Genomic DNA, 25,485 nt, shown 5'->3' on the forward strand with positions numbered 1-25,485 from the left:
ACTCTCAGCAAGTTTGTGGATGACACCAGCCTGAGGGAAGTAGTAGATATGCTGAAGGGTAGGGCTAGGATTCAGAGTGACCTAGACAAATTGGAGGATTGAGCCAAAAGAAATCCCATGAGGTTCAACAAGGACAAGTGCAAATTCCTGCACTTAGGACAGAAGAATCCCATGCACCAGTACAGGCTGGGGACTGACTGGCTAAGCAGCAACTCTGCAGAAAAGGACTTGGGGGTTATAGTGGATATGAGCTAGCAGTGTGCCCTTGTTGCCAAGAAGGCTAACAGCATACTGGGGTGCATTAGTAGGAGCATTACCAGAAGATAGAGGGAAGTAATTATTCTGCTGTATTCTGCACTGGTGAGGTCACATCTGGAGTCCTGTGTCCAGTTTTGCCTGTTCCTCCTGCCATAGAAAGGATGTGGACAAGTTGGAGAGAGTCCAGCGATGGGCTAGACTTTTCTCAGTGGTGATAGATGATAGAATAAGGTCTCAGGTTGCAGTAAGGGAGGTTTAGGTTAGGAAAAACTTTCTCGGTAGGTGTGTTGGAAAGCACTGGAACAGGTTACCTAGAGAGGTGGTGGAATCTCCATCACTGGAAGTTTTTAAAGCCCAGCTCAACAAAGCCCTGGCTGGAATGATCTAGTTGGGAATGTTCCTGCTTTGAGCTGGGGGTTGGACTAGAATTAGGGTTGGAAGGGACCTCAAGAAGTCATCTAATCACTAGGTGACCTCCTGAGGTCCCTTCCACCCCTATTTTCCTATGATTCTATGATTTAGGATAAATCCATTTATCGAATTTCTGTCTCAGATCCCCTCCAAATTCAAGTTAACTCACTGTCCTGCAGCATCCAAGGGTGCTTTGCATATCACCTGCAAAGCCCCTCCCCCACTCCCACTCCCCCTTGCAGGGTGGGCTGTCTGCTCCAGCTGAGCAGGGAGGTGTACTCTAGTGCAGAGGTTCCCAACCACTGGCCTGGTATCAGGCTGCAAAGAGTTGGTTGCTAGGTCGTGGCACGAGCCCCCTGCTTGGACCCCCATCTGTCCATCCAGGTGAGTGACTTCTGCCACTGGCAGTCACATCCAGGGTTAACGATGGGTGGCAGGCCAGCCCCTGGAGGGAGGCAGCTGGCTCTGTGCACCCCATTCCCCTCCCATGCTGATCCACAATATAAATAAGGTTGGGAACCACTGCTCTAGTACCCTCCTCCGCCCCGCCTTCCCACCTCCCGGCTTCTGGCTTTGGTCACTGCAGGCATGAGGCTGCATTTCTGGAGTCAAAAGTAGATGTCTTTTCACTTGCTTATTGGTTTAATCTATGCATTTTAGACTGACCTGTGAAGATGAATCAATTCGGTTTGTATGTACTTAGCCCATTTGTTTCTCTTATTTACTATTTACCATGAACAAGTTAGGATCAAATGGATGCACCTCTTTGTTTTCTTAGGGGCTTGTTACATGGTCATTTAGGATGGCTGCTGGAGCTCTTAACACCTGGATTATCCACACATTAACCCCTGAAGCTAGTTTTAAGCACTTGTTATGTAGCTTAAATTTATGCCAGTCCAGGGCAATATTATCTCTGATCCATGTTTCTAATATCAAGTTACACTACTCTACACTACACCTTAGTGTAAACACTCCCCTCACCTCACCCTCCCCTACCTTGTTGGCCATACCAGGCCCACTGCCGTTCCCTGTCCTACCCAGAACCCCACATCTTTGCTCACTGTCCCTCCTCCCCCTTGCCCTTCCCTCCACTTACTTGTGGCTGTCCCAGGAAGCAGCCAGGAGAGGGTTAACTGTCCTTCCTGGCTGCTAGTATCCTGGCAGTGGTGGTGGCTGGGCAGGTAGGCTAACTCTTCCCTGCATGCTCCCTGGGACAAATAGAACAGGAACCCAAAAGTAACCAGTGGGAAGGGCATGCAGAGGCAGGGATGAAGCCCCAGGGCAGGGGGAATCCAGGGGTGCCCCTTCAGGGAAGCAGGTGAGGGGATTCCTGGAATGGGAGTAGGGGGGTTCTTACCTTTCAGTCCTCCAGACCACTGCTGGCCTGAAGTGTGACTGCTCCAAACTCAAGCTGGCACTAACACCAATCAACACATGTGCAGCTCACAGTGTAAGGTGTAACAAGGCCCTTAATTAAAATGTATTGACTTATGCTATATTAACATAGGTTAATACATTATTAAAATGTATACACACAAACAAAAATAAAGTAAACATATCTTTCTCTATGGAACAAATTGTTGGAGTTCGGTTGAGAATGGAAGTAACAGCCAAGTTTCAGGGAGGATAATGGAGCATGTGCATATTGGAAAAATGCTCTGGGGGTAAAATTTTTCTGAGACATGTTTAGGCACCATGGAAAGCACACCTCCCTGCTGGGCTGGAGCAGATAGATTGGGTCAAAGCTAACCCACCCACCCTGTGATCAGGGGTGCTGTGGGAAAGGTGCAAAGCTGGGAGTGAGTTAACTTGAATCTGGAGAGGATCTAGGACAGAAATTCAATACAAGAAAGAACATTTGAGGTGATATGAATCATAGCATAGTTTCCTTTAGAAACATACATTCACTCCCTCTCTCTCACACACTTTTGAGAGGGCTGTCTGGATGGAAGTTAAAGAGCTTTTAGCATCAGAGATCCTGGTTTTCTCTGATTTTAAAAAATCCCTTATTTTCAGTTAAAAAAAGTAACCCCAAATCCACATTTTTCTGTGATTAAAATGAAACACCACTAATATATATATTTCCCAGATATAGTTCTGTCAAATTAAGGGTTACTTAGAGGTTTCTGTGCCTAGAAGCCAGGATGATGTTCTAAACAGCTTTAGTCATATGCTTAGCCATTGCAGTGAAATGAATGGTGTGCTTTGGCTCCATCTGGAAGTGCACACAAAACTAACCTTCCTTGAAGATCTGCCCAGCCAAGGATGATGAGTGTAAATAGCCTGCTTTAATTGTACAAGCAGGCTCCACATTTGCCTATTATGGTTTTGAAAAAGTTCTGCAAACCACATTATCAAAGAATTTAAGGACATTTATAGAAGCATAATTAAAGAGGGACTCTCATTTCCTTCCTCTTTTCCTGCTTCCTCCATCACCCACCCTGACAATCAAGCAGTTATTTAAAAAAAAAAAGTGCAGTGTTATTGGTATTTGCAGTGGATGGAACTGAAGCCAATTTCCTGAAGTGCTTCACTTCTAGGGCCTAATCCAAAGCCCACTAAAAATCAATGGAAAGATTTAATTCTTGTCTTAATTCCTGACCCTGCTTCCCAAACTGCCTGTTCAAGCTTCAGTCGATGCCAGTGGCATCCTACATGGACCCAAGTGTCTGGGTTAGTGGATCTCACTGTAGGATCAAAGCTTGGTGATTTACAGATAACTGAAGTAGTCTTTCTAAAGAAAAGTTTTTACACTGAAGCTTTACTATGCCTCTGAGAGCTACATCTTGTGCAATACAAAGCCACTAGCTTTGAAACAATGCCATAGCAAAAGAATCTTGTGCTAGATACTACATTTATTCAGGGTTACTTGAGCAAAAGTAATGAGAAGTATTAAAGTAATGTTTATATAGATGAATGTAATATCAATCATGCTATGTACATTAGCGATAAGAGTATGGATTGAGTTGTTTTGGATAAAACTGAGCTTTCCTCTTGAGAATGGAAAATTACTAGTAGGCTATAAATTGTACATCCTCATTTTTAATAGTCTTTTCATTTGGTATTAATGACTTCAGTTGTAATTCATTTTCACAGGATGACAAAAGCCTCTTCTAAAATGTCTGCACTAAGTGATTTTACATCTTGTGAAACATACGGTGATATGAATAAATTATGAATCCAAAATGTGTGTCAGGGTGTAGGCAGTTGTATTCCAGTAAATGGAATAAATCTGTGAATCTTATACAGGAATGAGCAGATCCTAGAGCCAAACTTCCAACAATGTATTATAACTATTGTTCATCCACCTCATTTTAATATGCCATGATGCTTAAATATATATTTTTTAACAAGATGAAGAAGTAATTTGGTTGTAAGGTATTTCTGTTCTTACAGCCTCCTCTAGCTATGTAAATACACCCACTTATCAGAATAGGGAAATGTTAGCATGACTTCAGAGGGCCCTCTTATTCCTATAACGGGGCACCTGCCCAGAGAGGTACATAGAATCACTCCTACACTTTAGACACAGAGCTCAGAGTTGGTTGCAATCTACACTTTGTTGGGCCATTAAGTAAAATATAATTCTGCTGTACAACTGCCATTGCTTCTCATCTCTACAAATGGTTTATCCAAGTTTGAAGTTCACTGGTGCAGGAAATCATGCATTCCTGATGGAGGCAATGTATCTGAACTTTATTCTTCATTCTCCCAGCCCCATTTTTTAAAATAAATTCCCTAAACCAAAGATAAAAAAAATACTTAGTTCATTTGAGGAGGACATTTTCCTCCTCTTAATATAACTGTGTAACATACCTTAGCTCTGAGAAGTTTATCATCAATGAAGTAGATAGCAATGAAATGAATACAAATTATAATCGAATTCAGTCAGAGAGGATGCACTTACCCTACTCTGTGTTAGGAAAGGAAGAAATTAGTTTTCTGAAAAGGGTGGCTAGTATATGGCCTGCCTTTCCTTAAAACAAAATGTTCTGTCTGTTGATTAAAGAGATGGGACTTAATTCTTCACAGTGCAAAATGTTTTTCATCTACCCTGAGTTTCCCAGTGGAGAAGACCCCTGTGTAGAGGAAGAAAGTGATGTGTTGGGGTTGAGGTGCATAGGACAGCCAAATTCTGCTATGGGAGAGGAGGCTGCCATCATCAGTGCCATGATTCCACAATGTATTGTTATTCTAAGAAAAACAAATGCATGTTTGGGGTGTGTTAATGTAAGTCATGTGTGTGAGATGTTTGAGGGAAGAGTGCCACCCTACACAGCAGCAGCTGGGCCTCAGCTGAAGCACTGTGTCCATTTCTGAACACCACATTTTAAGAAGGGTGTAGAGAAACTGGAGAGAGTCCAAAGGTAACAGAGATGATAAAGGCCTCTCTCAGCAGGGCTTAAAAGGGAAATGTGTCTGCACCACTGCATCCTACCAGGATGTACCCGTCATCAGCTCTTATGTCTTTTATATAATGCTTAGGATCGGAGGACCACAGGAAAGTAAGGCTGGAAGGCACCTTACAAGGTCACCTTGTAGCTGATTTCCCTGCTCAAGGCAGGATCATCCCTGTTGAATTATTATCCATTCATTCTTTTACACATGGATTTCCCTATCTGGCCATTGTAGACAGGAGAGAGGAACTATAAGCATGATTGTGCATATGAACCTTAGATATAATAATGTATACATATTCAGTACTTCTTAGTCTTGTGATGAAGTGGTCTGTGTGGAGGAGGAGACACAACTGACATATGGGTCCGTAGTAAGGTATGGTGGCTTGGGGAAGCTACGTAGTTTGTGGATGGAGAGATGTTTGCAGCTGAGGGGACTGCCTGAAAACCAAGACAGGCTTGTCCCTGAATGCTAGCTTGAGATGGTTATCATTTTCCAGGAGGTGGGGAGGTCATTAATATGTCTAAGGTGTTTGAGTTGGGGGCTATGTATGAGGGATTCTGCTGTCCTTCTCATGGTGTTGGCATTGTAGCAGGTTGCAGTAGGGTCTGAGTCTGACTCTGTTGATTTGAATGGCTATGGTTCAGGGATTATAGCCTAATTTAGGAAACCCTAGGGTAGATCCCTGAGAAGCACATGTGAGATGGTGGGATCAGAGGGGATATGGCTGTAATATAGTAATTGCCTATAGTGTAGACTGATCTAGTGGTATGCTTAGGATAAACACTGGCAGTATGGAGGTACCTGAGGCAGACAATTGATTTCTGATACAATTTCCAGTACAATTGCTCAGCTATAGACTCCCTCTGTCTCAGTGGAGTTAGGGGTAGATCTAAAGGAGGGCCTTAGATGTTGCAACACTTGTAGTTGCATCTTACTTTTAGGTGCTTATGCCCCAAGTGGAATCCAGAACACTGGGCAAGGTGCATAGGCTCAGCATACAGTGCACAGTTAGGTGGTCCAAAAAATCTATGGGCTGAGACCTAAAAAACAGGGAATGTTAAGCACTGGTGTATGTTCAAAACCTTGCCTTTCTCCAGAGTTTAGACACTTTACTTAGTGCTACGTGGAGGTACCTCCCTCCAATTGGAATTCATAACCCAGACATTTATCCTGAATGCAGATTCTCTGCTTTTTCTTCAGGCTGAGGTCACCCTTTTCTTTTAAAACCAGTTAGTTTTGTGTGCTCTCAAGAGCACGACCTAACCATAAGTGTATAGGCTATTCTAGGTAAAGATGTTCTCTACTCCTCATCTTGAAGTTATGTTGTATAAAAATGCAGGAAAGGCTGGGATAATTTCACAAAATTACTAAGAAAAAATAAAGACAACAGGAGAATAGGCTGGTAAATGCAGAGATTGCTCAATGGGTACAAGGTGTGAAAGGGTTGCAGAAGCAAAAATAAGATCATCATACATATTCCAACTAGGAATGTTTTTACCCTTAAGTAAAGGAAGGACATTATAGGTAAAATGGAGGCAGAGCAGAAGAGTAATGATGACTGAAATAAAGATGTTGATGGTTACAAACATTTTAGGAAGGACAGAAATCAGAATAATGGTGTTGGGGAACTACTATGTTAATGAAATAGTGGATTGTCAGGAGGTAAAATGGGTAGACAAAACAGACAGACAAAATAGAAACCCTTTGGATTCAAATCATAGTAGGAAGGAATAATAAAAAAGACCTTGAAGAGATTGTGCTGGGGGGTTGCAGTAGCCCCCATGTTCAGTGTTGAATGTGGATAGGCATTTTTATAAGGTCTTGAGAGATTTATTTAATAGTAGAAAATGTGTAATTATGGAAAACTTTGATTTCCTTGATACTGATTGGGTAGCAAATTCTACAGATAGGTGCATCTTGCATTTGTACACAATCTTCCTTTCACTTGACCATTGAGGACCATTTAAGTCCTATGATTCTGTGTCTCTGGTAGAGCACACATGTTTTAGCCCTAGATACCTGATACATTTCTCTATCAAATGGTCACATCAATGAAAGGCAAAGCTACTTTGGATTCAGTTTTGTCAGGTAATGAGGACATTATTTCATATACCTGGCAGTGGCAGCAGAATTTCTAGTCTGCAGACAGTGCTATGGGAACCAACTGACTTTATGGCTCATTATAATCTACCTGATTCCTTCTAAACTCTTTAATTCACAGGTGTTATCAATAGGGATCTACCTAAATTGTGTCAGAAGTGTGCTGTGCAGGAGCTCCTTTGTCTTTTTCTTTTTGTCATGCACCACTCCCCCCCTTCCCTGCTGATTGGCTGATAGAGAGCTTTAACCCAGCAGTCCTGTCTCCCACTGCTTGTTTCTGATCGTCCAGAAGGCCAAAACCATGGTTTTAAAAATGTTGCAGTTTTGGCCTCCTGGCCGATCAGCACCAAGGGGTGGGGCCTCGTGGGGCCTCATAGGTCCCTTAGCCAATCAGTGGTAAGAGGGAAAAACTGTGGCATATTTAAAACTGTGGTTTTTGCCTCCTGATTTATCAGGAACAAGCAATGAGTGATGGGGCTGCGGGGTCCCTTCTGCCAATCAGTGGCGGAGGAGGGGGGACATGCAGTGAAAAAAGCAAGACTTAAGGAACCACTATGCAGCACACTTCCAGCATGATTTAGGTAGATCCCTAGCTATCAGCCCTCTCTTGTTTGTAATGGTCTTGACATCCTAATAAATCAGCTATCTTTTGTTCTGCAATTCTGCTGTCTGGTAGCTGTTCCTGGTAATGAAGCTCTTACTTCACAGCCCTACATACTGTTTTCAATTAATTCCACTGGTGTTCTACAGTAAAAGCTCTATTATCTGGCATCCCCCATTCCTGGGGGATGCCAGATAACAAAATATACCGGTTAATTGAGCAGCCCTGGCCGCCACTTCTCCTGCCGTGTCTGGGGTGTCCCTTTGCCCCTCCTGCTGTATCGCCTCCCCTCCTACAGGCCCTGGGGCCCTGTGGGACAGGGAGACAGGCCCCGCACAGCCTGTTATGTCCCCAGGCCGTGGGGACTTGGCAGCACAGGCTGCTTTGCTCCAAGCCATGAGGGCTCAGAGAAACTGGAAGTGCCGTGGTGGTCACTTCCAGTTTCACTGTCGTACAAGCCGGCATGCCAGTTAGTGAAGCATGCTGCCTTGTAAGATGCTGGATAACAGAACTTTTGCTGTATCTGTTTTTTCTTCCATCTTAAACTGAATAATACAGCTCCAGGCCCCTAGGATATTAGTAAAGCTTCTAGTTTATTTGTAACTGGAGAAAAATGTGCTGTTGTACATGTAAAGATGCACCTTACCTTCTACACTCCCCTTTTCAAAATTTATATCCACCCATTCCTCCTCCTCACTTCTTTTTTGGTGACCCAATCTTAAGGGTGAGATGATGGTGTGTAATAGAAGTAGATGCATTATGGATTTTTAGGGCCTCGAGCAGGGTTGGAAAAGAATCATACTTACTTGCCTAAGTTCCTTAGATACTCGGTAGGTTGAAGAGAATCTGGCCCCAGGTCTTAGAGACAGCTTTAACATCAGACAGTCATGTGCTTATAGTATTTAATTGTCCCTTGGGTTCAGCAACATCTGAGTTGGGATTCCTATGATCACAGTTTTGATGTTAGGTGCCCAAATATGGCATGCCTCACTACAAAGTTTGCCTTAGTTCCTTTATTCGATCAAGCTCTCTTTGTCTCTTCCCTGCTTACTAAATGGGGATGATGATACTTTCCTACCTTACCAGGTTGCTGCAAAATATGCAGACATTGTGAAAGCTTTAGCTACTATTTTTTAAAAGGATCACATAAGTATCAGTAAGAAAAAAAAATTGTTCACAGTGGTCCTTTATATGTGATGTATATAAGATATATTTTTAATGGCCGGGTATATATTAAATCTCAGAACTACCGAAAAGTCCTTCCCCCACCTTTTAAAGACCTGGATTACAGCATATTCACAGATAAAATAATGTATTCACAATGAGAGAAATGAATATGCTCAGAGTCTCTAGATTTTTTTTCTTCTAGGATATAGTAGGCATAGATGAAAATTTGGCTTTTTGATAATTTGTTTAACTCACAGGTTTTTTGTATGCTTTTCCAAAGGAATTGGAGGACACTCAAAATATTGTGTCTCAGGTGAAACTGCATTGTTAATCCAGTTGGCAGTGTTAATGTGCCAACCCATGCTATTAGAGTACAATGAAGAAAAGCATTTCTTGGCGTGTACTACCCAGACTAAGTATGATTAGGCCCAAAATGTCTAAACCAAAGTACATGCAGTTATAAACTGTATACACTCTTTGCCAATGAACAGCAAAGATATACTACTTTATGAGAATAGAGTTGAGTAGACTGTTAAGAACTTTGCAACTTTTATGTCTACTGTCGAAGAGGGTGTGTTCCTCTTCTTTTTACTATAGCTGTGCATTGTCTCTTCTCCCAAGGGACGAAGTTGATGTTTATCTTTGTCCCTTGCTCTGCAGTCAACAGAAGCTTTATTAATCATGACAATGGCACATCTTCTGCAGCTTCTTCCTGCAGTACTTCACATGGAGCCTTCAAAGATGTTATCTTCATTGTTTTGTAGTGGCTATAAATACCAAGGTATTTACAAGGAATTGTTTCCAAACAATTACTAAATTATGTGCTAAGTTTATACTGCCTCTGTTATACCCACAGCCAGAATCAATTGGATAAATGCAGTTCTCTTCATTTAGAACATGAAACACACTTCCTTTTATTTTATGAATTCAAGACTAAAATCCATTTGCAAATTTTGCAGAAAGAGCTTGGAGAACTCTTTCCCTGGATACACATATAATTGGGAGGGCTACAGGTACCAGCAAGCAAAATAACACCATTTAATTTCTTATTTGGTAATTGTAGCCCACTGATAACAATATTTAGCATGTGTAGAGCCCTTTTCACTTATAGATCTCAACTTCTGACTTTACAGAGATGAATATCAAAGAAAATCCAAGGGAGAGAGTTTAAGTGACTTATCCAATGTTATATTGACAATCACTAGTAGAGATGGGAAAATTTCTGAGTTAAATTTTGTGCTCCAGAAGCTCTTAATTTTGAGACCAAAGTTGTCTTAACTCTCTCGTGTTATTTTTGACCATTGGTTGAAAAGTCATGAGAAATCTTGTTGTCATGAGACTTTGACTATGGTTTTGCATGTATTTTATAGCTTCTAATTTCTGGCCCTTTAAGGGCAGAGGAATGTTGTATACAGAGTAATAGTTAAGAGTATGCAGGTGAATTAGCAAGATAAATGTATTTGCTAAGAGGAATTTTTCATCTGTAGGAGCAAGCTTGAAAGCTGGAATTTCAACTATCATACCAGGACAAGCTTTTACTAGCTGATCAGTGATTCTGAGCCAGATTTTACAAATGACCCCTTCAATGGATTTCAAATGCATTACTGCAAGGATTGGAGTGGCATTTTACTAGTAGAAAATATAGATCTTGGATTTCTGGTCTAGTTTGTTTGTATAGGGTTGCATTCTTCCCAGAATGAGATTTTAAACTTGTTCTTTCACTGTGGCTTGAGGTAGCTTTTGCTTCACAAACACCCTCTCTTCTACCATGCTATAAAGGGGAAGCAGCTGGAGGTTTCTCTCTCTTAAACCATAGGTGTTAGAATTTTGGAGAATCTACAGGACACAAAACATCTGAAACATGCATCCTGCAACTGGGGCCATCAGTTCCCTATGAGTCTTGCAGCTTTGGTGCCTCCTAGACACCACTGCTGAAGCTGCTTTCTGAAGTGTCTGCTCAAAGAAATTCAGCAGTCCCCAGGGGAAAGCAAGGACAAGGGAATGCAAACCCAGCCTAAGGGCCTCTGCTGAGTTAAAGTCAGGTGTGGGGAGCAGGTTGTAGAGGTAATACTCCACCTGCCATTGAAAGCAGACACAGCAGCATGGGGCCACTTGTCTTAATCAGGTAGTGATAACTTCAACAAAACAGTTGATTTTTTTTTCATGGAAAGATTATAAATCCAGGATTCTGAGCAGCTGCTGAGAAGCTGGAAGAAGGTAGAGAAGGATGGAAATCTGTATAACTCCTTCAGGGAAGCCTATGTTTTTCTGGCTCTGATTTCTTTTTTTTTTTTTGGTGGGGGGGAGGTGTTGTTATACAATGGGTATGAACAGACATACATTTTGCTACTTTAAAATGGGAGGGAGAGCTGCTGGTTGGAAGTATGCAGCAGCTGTTCTGATCTGTTACATCTGCATGATCTTGTAGTGATTTAAGTCTGCAAAATCACCCTGACTTTGACCCTGAATAGAGCAGGGTTAAAATTGGAGCAGTATTGCTCCACTTTTATCACTACAAACTCATGGGACAGACATTATACATACACTGGTTTAAGTGATCAGAAACTGGTTTCAACCTAAACCAGTGTGCAAATGGCTGAAACTGGCTTGAGATAAACCTGGTTGAATGTAGCATCAGATTTAACTGATTTGGGTCAAACCAGTTTATGCAATATCTGTCCCAGACCAGGCCTTGTTGGTTTAAGCTAAATCAGACACCCTGAGCATCCCAGTGTGCCTTCTGGACCCAGTGGTACTCTCTACTCCACAGCAGGGCTGGCCCCTCCCCTCTGCTCCCTGACTGCAGCTCTGCTCAGACTGCAGGTATCCCTGCTCCTCCCCATCCCTTCTGTCTTATAGACATCTCTCAGCATTAGCTAGCAGATCACATGCTGGCTATGGGTTAGTGCTGTGGCAGACAGGACAAAGGGAGAATCAGCCCGTACCTGGTAATGTCCCTCTGTTGTTTTCTTAATGAGGTGATAAACACTGTTATCAATTTCCTGCTGGGCTGATCAGAATGGGGGGAAATGCCTCCTTAATCAGAACATCCTGTCAAGGCTTGGCCGCGCACCCCTCAGCTCAGGACTGTGAAAGTAAAAGGAGGGCTGCTCTACTGTCCCCTGGCTTCTAGCCTGAGCCACTGTGCATGTCTGGGATGTCTGTGCATTACAAAGTGATTCAGCCTAACCAGGTTAGACTAACCTACAAAGATTGAATCAATTGAAGCTCAGGCTTTTTGAATGTCTGTCCCTAGCCAAGAAGATATAACAGTTGCATGATAATGGCTTGTATCAATGTCCTTTGATACTGATATAGTTATTATATATCTTTCTTTCCATATCTAGTGTTAGTTCTAATGATGGTGCAAGTGCTAAATAAATTGCTGCTCATTCTCTCAGATAGATGGATCCAAACCATCCATTAAAATTAAGGGGTGAATGCTTGTTTCTTGTTGAGAGAAAAGTAGAAAGCATCAATGTTCTTGAGTGTGTTCTTACACAAATGTATAACTCTCCTTCTCAGAGGGCCGGAGTATACTGCTGCCCAGCATCTAGCTCCAAAGTGACTGCTGCCTGTCTTTAGTATTTTACTGAATGTTTTTAATGTGATCTTTCCTTCTTTTCCTCCTTTTCCCATGGACTCACTATAGACTTGATCCAGTGTCTGTTGCAATTAACAGAAAAACCTCCCATTTGACATTTGTGTGAATTTGGGAAAAGCCATTAGATCAAAATGTTGTTAAATAAGTGAAACATTTCTGGTATATTCACATTTGGTTACCTGGCAACTCCCTTAATGCAACTGGAGAAAAGGATTAAAATGGTACTTTCTTAAAAACAGAATGCTAAGCTTAAGCTGATTTTTAAAGTTTAAAATGATAAAAAAGTGAAATGTAATGATTAGAATAAAAAATAGTTTGAAAAGAAGTGTAAGTTCATTCCTGATCTCATGCAAAGCCCATTGAATTTATTGTGTAATTCCCCATTAATCTTTGTGATTTTGGATTAGACCGGGGTGCTGAACACTCAGACAGCAGACCAGATTTGACTTGCCCATAGCTTTTCTGTTATCAATATATATCATAGAGTTTCTAGCCCTTTTGTCTCATGTAGTTTTAAATGTCTCCTACTTTGGGATGATAAGATACCCTCAACATTTAAAATAGCTCCGTGCTGGATGCATCCAGTATGTTAATTTCAAATCTTGATGTGCTATAGTAAAAGTGGGAGCTAGGGCCTTGTCTACACATAAAACAATCGGTTGGTATGGCAATCCCAGCAAACGCTGCTAGTGCAGGTTGTGCTGGCTAAAAAAAAACAGCTTTACTAGCTGAATATAAGAAGTTATACAAACCCATTAATGTTATTTACTGGTAAAACTGCATCTACATTAGCATTTTTGTTGGCCTAGGTATGATGGTAAGAGGCTGTGAATATTTTTTTTACGTTCTTAATTGATGTGGCTATGCTGGCAAAATTTGGTAGTGAAGTTCACTTCGAAGGAGCTGAGATGAGAGTTCATGGCAAAAAGTAATACTTCTGGATTTGAGAGGCATGAGAAGAAATGCAAGTAGCAAAATTCAGAGACTTGGGGGGTGCTGCAATAAGACATGCAGCTGTGTTACTGCAGTTTGTTTTACATGACTAAAACAGAGCATATAACGGGTGATATTGTGGATGTTTATATCACCATTATCCGTGTTGCAAGTACACAGCAGCCAAAAAGTTGTCCATATAGCAAAATAAATTTCACATCTCTTCTCTCTCTTTTTTACTAGATCAGCGATTCTCAATCAGGATGCCATACGTTGTTAGCAAATGTTAGGTTTACAAATATGTTTTGCAAGATAAACCTGATATTTCAAATAGAAAACCATAGTTGTGGTCTTACTGAGTTCTTTGCAACAGTAAAAAAGAATCCATTCTTCTCCAGCCAAAAAAAGAGTGAAAACAGAGCTTGCGTATTCTGAGGGGTGCCTTCAGTCTTTTTAAGGGTGCCTTAAAGAGTGCCTCAAGTATAAAGAGGTTGAGAATCACTGTATTAGATGAAGAGAGGAAAAGCATAAAACTATAGGCACAAGCGCTGTTTATACTGAATTTTTTTCTGGTTAGAAAAAGCATGAATAACAGTTACTTTAGACATAGCCAGTTTCAAATATTCATCATTTAGTGTGTGTGGTGTATATATTTTGGAAGAAAGTATATGAAAAACCTGTTCACAACTTTAGTAAGTTGTGGTGTTGCAATTATTCGAGTAGCAATTTGTAAAAGAACATTTTGTTCTTCAACATCATAAATTAAAGACATTTCTCTAAACAGAATTTTTTGATCCACTTATATTTAAGGGGACTGCAACATATGTTTTTCCTCTTCCACTTTTTAATATTTTGGTCTCCGGTGAATCCACATACAAAAGCTTCCTTCCTTTAGCTGGAGTCCACAAATGAAAGGCTTTTCTTTCTCTGATTGCAGATTAGCCTGCCAAGAAACAAACTCTAACTGGAGAACATCACTTTAATTTATTTATGGGATACAGATGACAAGGAAGTCTGTCCTCTTCTCAGGCTTTTTGGAAAGCTTTGGGCTGACCCAGCCCAGCAGAGTTCATATGGCAAAGGCAAACTGTGCCAGAAACCAAAGCCAATAGTCATTGCAAACCTCTGAACCAAAACATTCCTTTAGTGCTTGAATTTCCCTATAATTTGTGTAGATTCCCTTTTTGTCAATGAAGCTCGCAGTGGATAACTAGCTTAGTGCAATCAGACAAAACAACTGTGCTATTCATTCAGTAATTAGATGATAGCAGTAATGCATGCTTTATGGTTTCCGTTCTTCATTCTTTCTTTTCTTTTTAAGTCCTTGGAGACAAACTCTGGGATGTTTGGCAAAAGGGAGGCTCTTCTTGAAAAATATCCTGTCTTTTTTTTTTTTTTTTTTTTTTTTTTTTTTTTTTTTTTTTTTTTTTTTTTTTTTTTTTTTTTTTTTTTTTTAACTTTAGGGTTGCTAATAGGTTCTATTCTCAGAGGCAAAACATTAAATCCACATAGCAAGAAAGGATCAGCCAGGAAAAAAAAAATACAAAAAACCCTAAAGTCATTACATATATTAACTTTTGCTTTGATCTATTTTAAAGATTTAGGAAGACTCATTTTTTATCATCAGCAACGTGTAGCCTAATTTAGAGTAAAACTAATAATATTCTGAATGTAAATAACTTTCACAACCCTTAAATGTTTGCTCTATAAATGGCTCAGAAACGAGGGGAATAGTGCTAAATATAAGAGTTTATCTTTTGTTGAAGGAGATAAATCTCCACTGGAGGACAGGGGATGGATTAAATGACCTGAGTTTTAACTTCAGCCAGAAGCTGCTGATATTTCTATCTTTCCCTGACCACCTTACAAATATTATCTAGGTCCATATAGAAGCTAACAGAAGAAAAGATTTAAAAATTCCTTAAATGGTGCTTTGATAGATTTGTTACTGAAACTGCTAACTGGCTTTGTCTTTGCTATAAAACCAGGATAGTTCAATGAAAGCAGTTCAAAATGTGTTTTAACTAGTGCAAAGGGCTTATGTAGCCAAGTAAGCTGCTCTAGCTGTTGCTTTTACAGATTTAGTTTAAGGTATGAACAAACAAACACATTATAGAAAGTTAACAAGGAGCAGGGTTTTGCTGCTATCATCTGCTCTGCAGCAACTTTGTGCCTGCTTGTACCCCGAGAGAAGTGAGATCTGAACACCTTTAATTTAACTATACATGAAAAAGGAGTAAATTAGAAGGTACTGTAGCTTCTGATTGACTTCAGCTAACAAAGGTAACTACCTCTCTCCTCATACAGGAGTAAATTATCATTGTTTAATTTCATATGCTACTGCTTCCGAGTGGGCAAACAAACAGTGATAGGGAGAGCTGGCACTTGGGCTGCTGACAGATGTGAAATGGGGAGAAGCCTGCACTGGGACTTGACTCTGCCTCTAGAGCCGGGAGCCAGGATCCACACCCCCTTCTCAGCCCCCAGGCTGGATGGGGATAGGGAAGCCTGAGGAGTGGCTTGGCTTTGCCCCACAAAGCTGGGAATGGGGCAGGAGTCCCCTAGCCATGCCCCATTGTCAGCCTGACAGTGGCTGAGAAAAAAAGAAGTGCAGCAGCCTCCCCACAAAGGTAGGAGCTAGGAACCACACCCCCTCCTCAGTGTCTGGGTTGGTGGAGACAGACAAGCATTAGAAAGGGTAGTCACTAGTGCAACAATGTAATCAGATGTAATTTAAACAAACTTTGAATCATCAACTTACGTTTTCTTAACAGGCGGACATTCATAGTAGGTCTAGTCCAATGGGAGCATCTTCATTGACTTTAGTGGACTTTTGATGAGGTTCAATGTTCATTACATAAATGAGGAATACCGAACGTGGTCTCTTAGAATGGGAAGCTGAAATATCTAGCACAGAGACTTAAACATATGGGTAGTGGTTAAAAACCCACTGGGTTTAGCAGCAAGGCTTGGCTGTACCCTCAGAGCCAGGAACCACACGCCTTCTCAGCCCATGTGGAGGCTGTGAATGGGGTGTGGCTAAGGGAGTCTAGCCCCCCTGGCTAGGGGGGAGAGGAGCTGGAGCCAAGCCCTATTGCAGGCTTTTCTCTTCTCCCAGCCAACCACGAGGCAGAGAAGGGGGTGTGTATGGCTTCTGCAAAGCATCCTGGGATGTTGGAGAATTGTGAGTTAACTTGAACTGGGAGGGAAACTGGAACAGAAATTCCATAAACCAGTTTGACCTAAATGAATTAAATCTGATATTACATCCAACCAGGTTTGTCTCAAACCAGTTTCAGCCATCTTGAAAGTGGTTTAAGTGCACTGAACTTCTGTTCTGGTACAGGTTTAAACCAGTTTCTGATCACATAAACCACTTCTGTCCCTGGCCTTGATGGGTGAATGCACTCAGTTAAGCGCCCTTAGAATGCTTTAAGGGTGCAGACAGAAGTGCAGCACTCAGCTGTAAGTCAGAATGATTTCTGCAAAGCACTTTGAGCTACAGTGTTACCCCAGATGAAACAGAAGTTCATTGTTGGTTTCAGGGGGGAGGGGAAGCTAGCTGCCAGCTGGGAGCCTCCCTCCAGGTTCCCACAGCAATGGCTAGGATCTCTGCCAGTGCCTTTTCTTTTCAGAATGGGAGCAGGTGAAAGGCAGTGGAGGAAGCTTGTTGTTGAGGTTCTCCAGCCAGTGCTGAATGGTGGGCTGGGTGAATTAAAGCCCGCACCCCACCTCAGAGGGGCTCCAATACACCTGCCTTGCCCTCTAATTACAGAAGATGCTATATTTTGAAACATTTTTATCTGATACTTCATGCAATGAGAGGTCAGATTTTCACCCCATCAGCCATTTTTGAAGCTGTCTGCAGCTGTGCACTTGTATTTGGTTATAGCTATAGACTGCTTTCTGTGGCCAGATTGGGCGAAAATTGTCACTTCTGTTTGCAAGAACCTGTAACACTACCTGAAGTAGAACTTGAATAAGTGTTAGCACCATTTTTGGCATATGCATGGCTTTCAGATTCTATTTTCACTGCATAGCCATGTTTTCCCTTCTGAGCATGCTCAGAAGGTAGCGCTTTGACTGCAGAAGACCAGGATAGAATAGAATTACCTGGGTATGCATATAACTCTTTGTAAGTCTTTGAAGCTTTAGTTGGAGAAAAAAACACAACTAGCAATGGATAGAGGAGGAGGAAGAGAAATAGGAGGAGGAGGAGAGCCTTCATGTCTTTTAGCTGAATAACCTAATAGCTAGGTCACTTGTCCAGGGATCAGGAGATCCAGGTTCTTCCCTTCCTCTAGAAAGGTTTTCACCTGCATATCCTGCTTCTAAGCAGCATGTCCTAAGTACCAGGCAATGGGTTAAAAATGTTGGGCAGATCATTTTCCATTCCTACTCTTAAAACTGGCCCTCTGGGCACATGAGTGGGGAAAATGGTGGAGCCAAATAGTGGGCATCAAGTTAGAGGGTGCTCTGTCCCAGATAGGAGATAGGCCCTGGATTTTGGTTCTGCCCACCCACTAAAATAGAATCTGTCCCGCTATTGCTATTTTATCCCCGGCCTATTAAATCCAAGGTTCAGGAAAGCCATTTTATTCTGCATAATTACACACACCTCTGAGCTATAGCAAATGGTAACAGAATGTAAAAGCTGTGTAAGTGACAAAAAAAATTACACCTAGGTAAGTGCTGCTTAGATACATAGGGTGCATCCAGAAAAGTGCACATGTATGTTTCCCCAGAGGCAAGTAGCAGCGAAACGTAGTTGTGCCACTGCAATTTGTCCCTGGAGAGCACCCAATCACGTGTGCTCTGGCGTGTGGCCAGTTGCCCCATGTGGGATATGGGAAGCTGGGGCCAGCACCTGCAGCCTTACCTGGGGTCCTAGGAGCCTCCTGAGGCTCCAGAGGTGGTGATCCAGCATGTGGAGCATGGCCAGGAGCCAGAGTGTGGTTCCAGTAGTCCAGGTTCTGGTTTTGAGTGGTGCATATTGCTGCCATATGCGCTGTCCCACTTTTTCTTAGGTGCAAGTTTTTTTGACACCGGGATCTCTTGGTGTCAAAAAACCCCACCATGCTGAAAATTAGCAATGCAGTGAATGCCTACATGTTCAGTGCCACAAACATCACATGCACACTTGTCTGGATGTGCCCATAATGGTGAAATAAGATTTAGCCTTAAATATGTTATCTATTTGTAGACCTAAAGAGGCACTATGGGAATTGGTTCGTTTCTATGAAGTGCAGTCCATCAATAGAAGGTACTCTATAAGTATGAGATATTTGTTTTTATATTATAACTTGTATGAAAAGGATAGTAATTTAATATTTAAAAATCCATTATTAGACGACAGCTTTTAAAATACTGAAAGCAGAAGATCCCATTTTTCAGACAATTAGCAAAATCCCTATGTAGCAGGGCACTAGGGTGCCTGCTACTGAATAATGGTAAAAGGGGCTTAGCTGCCACTCATTAGGGCATCAGGTGGGAGTTGCTGTAGCAACTGATTGGGTCAGCTGACCACCAGGGGGCAGCACCTGGCCTTTATAACCAGAGAAGGCTGAGGCCAGAGGGCAGTTCCCCCCTGGCAGCCTCAGAAGCAGGAGCTTTGCTCAAGCAGAGCTGAACAGCACCTTAGAGAAGCCGGGTGGCTGGAGAGCGGCTGCTTGGCAGTACGGGGTGGAGGGAACCCAGAGAAGGAGATCCGTGAGCGAGGAAGCCAGGTTTGCCTGGAACTTATGTTGGGACCCCGGAGGGGGAGTTTTCCGTTGTGCTTGGAAGTTGTGTTTTGGAAGTTTAATTATTGTTACTAAACTGGAGGACTGGGCGAGGCTGTAGGGGTGGAGGAGGCCTCAACAGGAGTCCCCCCCAGTAAGGTGGGGGTGCTCCGAGCACCAGGGAGGGCACTGTAGTCGGTGCGAGAAGCGTGAGTAGAAGCCTGGTGCGGGCTATGCGGGCACAAGGAAGAGACTCCAGTGCGGGCTACACGAGCACAGGCAAGAGGCCCAGTGGGTGAAGGTGCGAGAAGCACTGTAGGCCCAGTGGGCATGGGCGCGAGAAGCGCAAGGGCGTGAGAAGCACGAGTAGGCCCCAGTGGGGCACAGGCCCAAGAAGGCGGGTCTGGGGGGCCAGGTAAGGCTAAGGCTGCCTGAGCCCCAACTGTGAGAAGCCCAAGTCGGGCGTACGACCCTAGAAGGGGTCTGGGGCCAAGTAAGGCTGAGGCTGCCTGAGCCCCGAGCGTGAGAAGCGCGAGACTAGGCCCGAGCGTGAGCAAGGGCGCGCAGGGTGCACGAGACTAGGCCCGAGCGCGGGCATGGGTGCGTGAGACTAGGCCTGAGCACGGGCGTAGAACCCTGCAAGGGGTCTGGGGCCAGGTAAGGCTGAGGCCGCCTGAGCCCCGAGCGTGCGAAACGCGAGGAGCGCAGGAAGCGCGAGTAGTGGCGTGAGTCGGGCGAGGGTTGCGGGCCCGAGTGCGGGTGCCTGCGAGACATATGAGAGGTAAGCCCTAGTGGGGCGCTGCCTGGAAGGGGGAAGCCCGGAAAGGGGGCAAGCCCAGTTAGAAGCCTGGTGAGGGCAAGGAGCGCATGAGTGCAGAGGACCAGGCCCCGGGAGAGAGGGGGCGCGGGTATTGAGGAGAACCTGTATGGAAGGAACGTTGGCAGGCAACTGGACCAGGCCTGGCATAGCAAGGCAGGCACCGTGTCAGTGCAGAAAGAGAAGGCAGCCTCCCCATAACACTTAAAAGATTAAAGACGTGGTGGGCGAGATTGGTGAGGGTGCATTTTGACACCAGCTAGACATGGTAGCCAGGGGGCGCTAGGGGAGTTCACGGCACCCCTAGGACATCCTGCCACTCCCTATTTTGAAACAATATGCATTCAAAGGCAGTCAGACTTCATATGTTAACAGTATGATATAATAGATTGAGTACCTAAAATAGTTTAAGACATCCTGGAGACAGACAAGCAAAAGAAAGGCTAGTCACTATTGCAATAATGTAATCGGATGTAATCTAAACAAACTTTGAATCGTCACCTTACATTTTCTTAACAAGCGGACACTCACAGTAGATCTAGTTTCATGGGAGCATCTTCACTGACTTTAGTGGGCTTTTGGTCAGGTTCAGTGTAAAGGAACCCCATAGTGGCTCCTTTAATGTTTTTCATGTCACCACTTGTCCCTCTGCCATCCCTGATAGGTGGAGCGGCCCCATTGGCTGGGCTGTTTGCTGCTGATTGCCAGGGAAGCAAAAATTGTAGTTTTGAATATAATGTGGTTTTTGTTTCATCAGTGATAAGTGGCAAATGGTCTGGCTGGTCAGGCCCCTCTACCAATCAGGGGTGGGGGAAGGCAACTGGTGAAATGAAAAACATTAAAGAAGCAGTGGTGGGGGGCATTTCTGGCATGATTTATGGAGATCCCTACCTATTGCAGTATGAGGTGTATTATAGGAACAGGAATAGCTGTGGTCTGAATTGCACTCCCTTAGACTAAGGGACAGAAATTACACACAAACTGGGATAAGTGATCAGAAACTTGCTCAGATCTCTAACACAACAGAAGTTGGATACACACAAACTGTTTTCAAAATGGCCAAAACTGGTTTAAGATAAACCTGGATGGATGTAGTATCAGGCTTAACTGATTTAGGTTAAATCGGTTTATTGAACTTCTGTCCCAGATCCCCTACAGATCAAAGTTTATTCACAGTCCTCCAGCATCTCAGGATGCTTTGCACCTCTGCTGCAATCCCCTCTACAGATTGGGATGGCTAGCCTTGGCCCAAGCTGTCTGCTCCAGCAGAGCAGGAAGGCATACTCTAAGAGGCCCTAGCTTCTGGCCTTATGCACTGTAGGCATGCAGCTGCAATTTGGGAATCAAAAATGAATGCGTGTTCACTTGCTTATTGGTTCAATCTATGCAGTTTAGACTAAACTGTGAAAATCAAATTGATTCAGCCTCAGGCTTTTTAATTGTCTATACTTACTTAGCCTTAGGGATGACAGCTAGTTGGCTTAAGTTTGATTAAGCCTATGTGTGGTGGCAAGATGCCCCCACAGGCTCCCGAAGGGGAAAGGATAGTCCCTGCGGGACCCAAACCCCACACAGCCCCCCCCGCAGGGGAAACTTACCTCCCGCTGGGCAGCCGGAGCAAGAGCCACGGCCGTGGCTGCGGCCGCGCAAGCCGGCATTTCGCTGGCTGTTTAATCAGCTGTCCCCTTGGAGGGAACAACTGAGCCAATTGTGGCAGCCATTCCAGCCCCACAGGAACCTGGGAGGGGGGAGAAGGGAGTGTGCTGGCATAGAGCACGCCAGACACGCTGAGGGTCCTGCAAAGGAGAGGACCAATGCAGCTGGTTCAATGCTGGCAAGCAGAATCAGGAAGGTGTTTGAGCCCCTGTAGGAGACTGGGGGAAAGGAGGCAACTCCACACCCCTCTCCAGCCCAGGGGTCTATTTCTTTTGAAAAGGGAAAAAAAAAAGAGAGATTAGAGAGAGAGAAGAGGCAGAGGGGCAAAATGTCCTACTCGGAGGCACTAAGAATAGGCGTCAGTTGATGTGCCTATGGCTCGCCAGTTGCTAGAAAAGGGGGAGTCATAAGTACCAACAAAGCCCACTCGGTCATGGGGTTCTCCACGAAGGAAGCTGTGGTTCAGCCAGTGAATTACCATGTTGCTGATGCCCATCTGGTTGGCGAGTGGACAGGGTGTAGGAAGGCGGAGCCCTGAGGAACATTGCACCCAAACTGTGAGTACTGCCATTCCCCCCATGAAGCACCCCTGGGAAGAAGATCTCCACTGAACCCCCTCTCTTTACATAATAACATCAAGTCGTGGCAGAAGAGTTGAAGGGAGGGGCTCCACGTCCGGCGGGTAGTACATCACCTAGGGAACCCCACTCAAGGCACCTTTTATCACAGTATGGTTGAAGACCAGTCAAACTTTAATACTTTTTTGCCGATGGATAAGTTTCCAAAGTTTTCCTTGTCTGCCTGAAGCTACAAATCGCTTTAGAGTTTATAAAAATTCTATTTTTTAATCTGATTATTCTAAATGAATGTAGTATTATATTTTTTAAGGCCATTTTGCATGTGAAAAGTGCTAGACTGACAAATCTTGGTTCACAGAATAGTAGCAGCACAGATAGAAACAGTGTAAGCCCCTCTGTATGCCATCTCACCAAGGTGATGGTGGGGACTACTGTTAACACCAATTCTAATTCATTATCTATGCCCATTTTTGACATCTTGCTCAGATGAGTTCAAAGTATGTCATTTATGATGTTGGTTTAGTAATGGGAAGATTTTCCTGCTTGGAACTGAAGGGAGACCACCAATTTATTTCATAAAGACCACTGAACAATCATTAGCTATGAATCACTTCTAGCTGCCAGTGACCTGGGCCTAATGTGAATCTGGAACCTATTGTTATTTATGTGAGCATATATGTATACTCCAGTTCATCTCCACAAATCCTATTATTTGTGATTATAGCACATGTATAAATAGTATAATAGAACGTAAAAATTTGTTTTACAATTTTAACTTTTGAAATATTTCAGAATGGTAGCTACTTCTTAAAGCCAGCAGGTCTGAGAGATTTGCTAAGAAAAAAAAGGTTCTGTGTTCAAGTCAAGAAGTTGTAAAATAATCTGTATGTATTGTAGAACTACAACTTGCAAACTCAGTTCTTTTTATGATTGAAAAATGCTTTCAGGAAAAAGTATGGCATTGGTTAATTCCAGCTGTATTGCAAAACCCCTTTTTAAATGTGTGGTTTTACAGGATATGGGCTATCACGCTAACTTTGTGCTTCATGTTTTTGCTTCTGGGACATACTTACCAACAATATTCTATGAGCAAATTTACTTTTTTATTTGTAATGCTTACTCTCATTTGTAGTGTGTCATTATTTGAAGTTTGGTGTGAGTCTCAACTGAAACATTAAACTTGTCATGAACTGCAGGTCTTGGAAATCCTTCAGAGGCAGACTTTTATTTATGATACTGTAGTCAGCATTTCTATTTTATCCCCCTATTTTCAAAGATTTATAACTTATCTGTAAAAAAACAAAACAAACAAAAAACAAAAAAACAAAAAAACAAAAAAAAAAACACAACAACAAAAAAACCCCAAAACATTCTGGACTGAAACTTGGCATATGAGATTGAACCCAAATAGTAATATTTTTTACCCAATTTTTAAAACTGACCTGATCACTTCTTAGCTGCAGAGTAGAAAAAAGAGAAATGATTACAGATGTTCTTCTCTAACTCTTCTATTGTATTATTTTATCAGATATACCACCTTCTACAACTGTTTTTATAAGTTGTATTTATATCACACCTTTCATGCCCAGACATTTTACAAATTTCATGGTATGTATGCCTATCACTGAAATGTTGCTTAAGTAAATGTTCTTGAAAGTGAAACATGGGAGCTGCTTAACAATCCTCAGTGACACTATGACTCTTGGGATCACTGTGTGAAGAACACTAGTAAGGAGAAACTGAAGGTAGATAAATGTAACATTTAACACCAGCCTTTTGCAGGCAAGGCTTTTAATACAAGACAAGACTTCTAACACCAGCCTTTGCAAAATGTGTCATAGGAACACACAGATTTTCAGCTACAGTTCTATATGTTGCTTAGAAGATGATGGGCTAAATCCTACTCCACTTTTAAGCATCAAAGTGCCATGTAGTCATCTAAACAGACACATCATGGCAGTAAACGCTACATTTCCCACTCCCCAGGAAAGACCAATAACCACCATCCATTCAATAGATGGTGCCAAGAGCACCCCCCACCCCTCCTGCTGAAGCAAGCTTACGGGGCAGCCAAGAGCTTTGCTGTATAGTTAGTGAGTGGAGCATGGCCCTGAAAGGGGGTAATCCTTTGGTTCTGGCTTCTCTTCCTGTCCACAGTGCTGTCTGTCTGTAGCTTTTCATTAATGAGTAATGCAAAATGTAGAAACACCATAGGGAGCAAGAGTAGGATCCTGAACATATGGGTACAAAGACATGTGTAGTCGTGCAGTTAGAGGTAAGATCTAAAATCTGTCGATGTAGTCCTTTATATTACTTATGTGGCTGCCTTTAGACAGCTAAGTATCCCTTTAACATCTAAAGATAGAACAGATTTGGGTCAACATTTTTTACCATGCCATGTTCACTATTTCTACATTGGGATATTGCTGTAGAAATGAATAGGAAGGAAGAGTATCACTACAAAATCAACACTTCCTGTAGCAACTTAGGTTATATTTGAAGGCCACTTACTGAGTAATTACTATACTCAACTCTCCTTAGGTTTATCTGTCATAAGAAAGAACAAAGCCTGTGCTCTAATCTAGAGAAGGAATAATGAAGATGGTGGTTTGCTAGCTTATTTTTAACAAAAGTGTATTCTCATATTTCTACTGGATAACATAAAGTTTTTTGATTTCCATTTTGTCCTTTACATATATATCTCATTGGAGTTCATGGGAGCTATGTGATTCCCATTTATACTAAAAGAATCTATATGATCCTATTAAGTAAAAGACTTAATCCTGCAAGTTGCAAAGGGTAGAATTTCATTTTACTTAGGTCTCAGGCTACATTTTGATCATCCACTAAGTTATTGCGTAAAAGCCATTCTGTTCCCGCTCTGGTTATATACATGCTCCCATTGCAGAGATAAGGGAATGTCTAGATATCTCCAAAAAGAAATTTTCTGTATTTTTGTTTGGTTGGTTTTTTGATTTGCTTTGTAGCTGAGGATATTTCTACTTCAAAAGGCTTTTTAAGAATGAAAGAGATAAGGCTTCATTGTTTGCAAACTTAAAAGTATTAGCAGAAAGAAAAAAATGACTTTTTTTTTTTTTAGGATTATGGCTTGGTGTTTAATGGGTAAATAAAGAACAGTTGGGAATGCATGCTAGAAATAAAGAGAATGGTGATCTTTGAAATAATACCACTGACAATGTACTGTGATTCTGGAGAATGTCCCAGATTGTTACTTGGAC

Source organism: Gavialis gangeticus, unplaced genomic scaffold (genome assembly GCF_001723915.1).
Source record: "Gavialis gangeticus isolate Ggan-Ray unplaced genomic scaffold, GavGan_comp1, whole genome shotgun sequence".
Taxonomy (NCBI): Eukaryota; Metazoa; Chordata; order Crocodylia; family Gavialidae; genus Gavialis; species Gavialis gangeticus.